This window comes from Zingiber officinale, chromosome 8A (assembly GCF_018446385.1).
Source record: "Zingiber officinale cultivar Zhangliang chromosome 8A, Zo_v1.1, whole genome shotgun sequence".
In the NCBI taxonomy this organism is placed as follows: domain Eukaryota; kingdom Viridiplantae; phylum Streptophyta; class Magnoliopsida; order Zingiberales; family Zingiberaceae; genus Zingiber; species Zingiber officinale.
The window spans coordinates 32,785,341-32,789,147 of NC_056000.1; positions in this window are offsets into that span (position 1 = coordinate 32,785,341).

The following is a 3,807-nucleotide window of genomic DNA, read 5'->3' on the forward strand; positions in this document are numbered from 1 at the left end:
CCAACTCTGATTTATTGGGATATAAAAAATAATGAAAGTTACGAAGAGTTGAAGACATTGTTGGGATCTTAGATGGCTAGAGGGGGGGGGGGGGGGGAATAGCCTCTTAAAAAACTTAAACACAAATTTCTACAAAGAAACTTGTTAGCACAGCGGAATTAGGAAACTAAAACAAAGAGGAAACAAGCACACTAACACACAGATTTACGAGGTTCGGGGATAACTTGCCCCTACTCCTCGGCGTGTCCGTAAGATGGACGACCCCTTGATCTTCGCTAGATCGCACCCCGGATAAATTCCGGCTAAAGATCCTCCTTCTCGGTGGAGTAACCTCTCCACAAAGTCTCAAGAAATATATATGTTAAAGCACAAGACTTACAGAGCTCGGTGGCAAACAAGAATGAACTAACGCTTACAACCACGCGAGGATCAGTGGAAACAGAGAACTCACAGATAGCAGTTTCTCACCCGAGAGCTCAAGAACTTAGCACACCTCAACGATCAACAGAACTTTTTTTTTCTTTTTTCTTGTTGTTCTTTCCTCTCGCTTTTCGCTTCTTAAGCCCCTGTTCTCTGCTGTCACGGATCGTGGTCAAACTGCACAGAATCATCGCTGCAGCCAATCCCTCTTCCTCCTTACCTGGTTCTCTAAACTCACACCAATGAAATCACAGTCTTCACTGGTGTCTTCTGAGCTCGAACCAATCACCAGGAGTCAAGCGGATCGCAGCCAGATCACACCAGTAGCCGTTGATGCTTCAAATGCATCATGCGCCGTGAATCACAGCAGAAAGGCCATTTGTCGTATTCCTCTTATGGACTTAATTTGAAATTAGGCTTGGAATGATACCTGTGATCCTGCAAACTCAAAAGCTAACAGCACGGAGGGTTACATCACATGAATCAGGCAGATCAAATGCAGTGGAGGAATCGCAGAAACAGCGAACAAATCTGATTGTGTGCGAATCGGTCACCAGACCGATCCATGGACCGATCAGGACATATCCTGATCGGTCCGCAGCTTGTCTGATCGGTCGTGGAGACCGGTGCAGTTGATCGGTCTCCACGATTGATCCTGCCTTCTTCTCTTCGCAATATCATCTCCTGATCGGTCTCCAAGACCGATCAGTTACCTCGATGTGCTCGGTGTTTCTGATCGGTCTGGGACCGTCAGTTACTCGATGTGCTCTTGGTGTTTCTGATCGGTCACCGGACCGATCCATGAAACTTAGTTTCTTTGGATCGGTGCGGCCGATCCATCTTATGTATCCTTGGATCGGTCCGATCCAATGTACCATGGAATGTCCACTTAGGTCCCTCTGACCAATCCGGAGAACAAACTACCGAGCCCTCTCCGACTTCGTCCGGTCCGGAGAACGAGCTACCCCTCTCGACCTAGTCCGGAGAATGAGCTACCGAGCCCTCTCCGACCGTCGGGGTCAGAGCGAGCTGGGCCCTCTCGGCCTGGTCAGGAGGCAGCTGAGCCCTCTCCGACTTCGTCCGGTCCGGAGCGAGCTCAGGCCCTCTCCGACCTAGTTCGGAGAACGAGCTACCGAGCCCTCTCCGACTTCGTCAGGTCCAGAGAACGAGCTACCGAGTCCTCTATGACCTAGTCCGGAGAACGAGCTCTCTCCGACTTTGCGTGCCAAGTTTCCAACTTGGACTTTTCCCTTCCACTTGATCAACCTTGATCATTAATCAAACCGAGTTTAATTAACATCTGATACAAACTTAAATCCGTGTCAACATCAAAACAACAACCAGGTCAGACTGTATCAACAATCTCCCCCTTTTGTTGTTTGACAACACGATTTAAGTTTAGATCAGAAATGTTCTTATTTTCATAATTTTAGGGGAATCAAGATCCTCCCCCTAAGATGGATACACCACTAAGTCAATAACGGGAATCAAGATCCTTCCCGTTATCTTTTCCCCTAAAATCAAGCCTTCATACATCTCTAAACTTAGGTATCCTCTCCCCCTTTGTCAAACACCGAAAAGGTGCAAATGAGGTGACAAAACTCAAAAGGCTCCCCCTTAACCCATACTGTCTTTTTCTTAATGCACCTAGAGTTCCCTCTAAGTGTATTATATGACAGTAAGAAAGAGATAAGATACAATCAAGTCATGGCATAGGAATAGCATATTAATATGAACTGAAGCATAAGGAAAAGCAAGAAATAGACAAATGAATAGCAAAAATATATGAGTAGCATAAGTATCCAGGTCAGACAAAGATATCCAACAAATAGCATCCAAAACACAGACAGTCAAAGTGACAAACAGAATGTATCAATCAATGTCCTCAACACGAGGATCATCATCATCTGCGGGAGGTACATAACCCTGAGGCGGCATGTTGGAGCTCGAAGGTGGATGGCCCGAGAAATGCTGCGGAGGTGGGTAGTTGGCCATCCAGCCCAGAAGCAGCTGCTGCGTCACCATCATAGCGCTGGTCGATCCGAACGCGCAATCCATGGAGCTCAGCAGCCAGTAGCTCATCGTGCCGATCGAAGCGGCTCTCCAGCTCCGCAATCTGCCATCGCAGGTCAGGGTCGGCCTCATCAGCAACAGGAGGAGGAGCAGCAACCTGTCGAGGAAGTGCCCGTGGTAACTCTCCCAGACCTCTCCCATCCTTCCATCGAGCAGTCCCATTTTGTCCCAAGATACCGGATTTGAAAAATGCCCGTTTCCCAAGTTTGCAATCCTGTCTGACCATCTTCACTATCCTACCCTTAGACACATCTATCAGAAGGGTCTCGAGCCAATCAGTAATTATATGCCCATAAGGCATATAAATAGTGGAGCCGCTAGGCTGAGTATATGAGATGATCGAAGAATAGATGCTCGACATGATATCAAAATCGAGACGCCGACGCAAAACATAAAGCATCAGGCAGTGGTATGGTCGGATCTCTGCTAGAGGTTTGGATGTGATTGGAAGAAGACAGTTTGTGACTATCTTAAAAAGAATATAGTCAGGAGGAGATAGTCTCAGAGCCGCAAAAGTAGGAAACTCGACATCCAACTCATCCAGTCCATTCGGTCTAGGGTGTCCAAAGAAATACTCATAGATAGCGTCAGGTGATACATCAAGTGGAGGAGGTAATGGGTCTGGTAAATCAGGATAAATGGGAAAAGGATCTCCTGAACACATTCGGCAACCTAGATACCCAAAGAATTCTACGACGGAGAAATCGATAGTTCTCTTAGCAACTCTGGTTCTATAAGCACCATCAATGGCCTGATGAAGATTGTTGTAGAATTCAGATACTAGGTCATAGTTGATGTCCCTTTCTAGGTAGACTAACGAGTCAAGTTTATAATAAGCCAGGGTTTCGGATACAGAGGGACAAAACTCATCCATGTACTTTCGATCCACAGATCGACATGGGAGTAGCTTGAATGTCCTCTGTTGAAACGCTTGTTCAAACTGTCGGTTCGGGAATCTCGAAGAAGAGGAAGGTTGAGGTCGGGAGGGTGCCTGGGACTTGGATTTCTCAGCAGATGACTTAGACGTACCCTCACCGGCTGATTTCTTCCTAAATAGGTCAAAAATGGGACATGGTCGGGGCAAATGGGAGTCCACGGGAGCCATAGAGTCGAGAACCGAGACAACACACAGAGATACACTGTGAAAAGAAACTAAAATGCCAAAAATGAACAGATTTCAGGGAGAAAGGAAGTTACCTGGGCGCCATTTGAGGCTTTCGGAGAAGATGGAGAGAAGAGTCGGGACTGAGGAGTGGTTCGGCTAGGGTTTTCGGCGTGAAATGAGAGGACGAAGGATTGGGGGAAGTTAAAGAG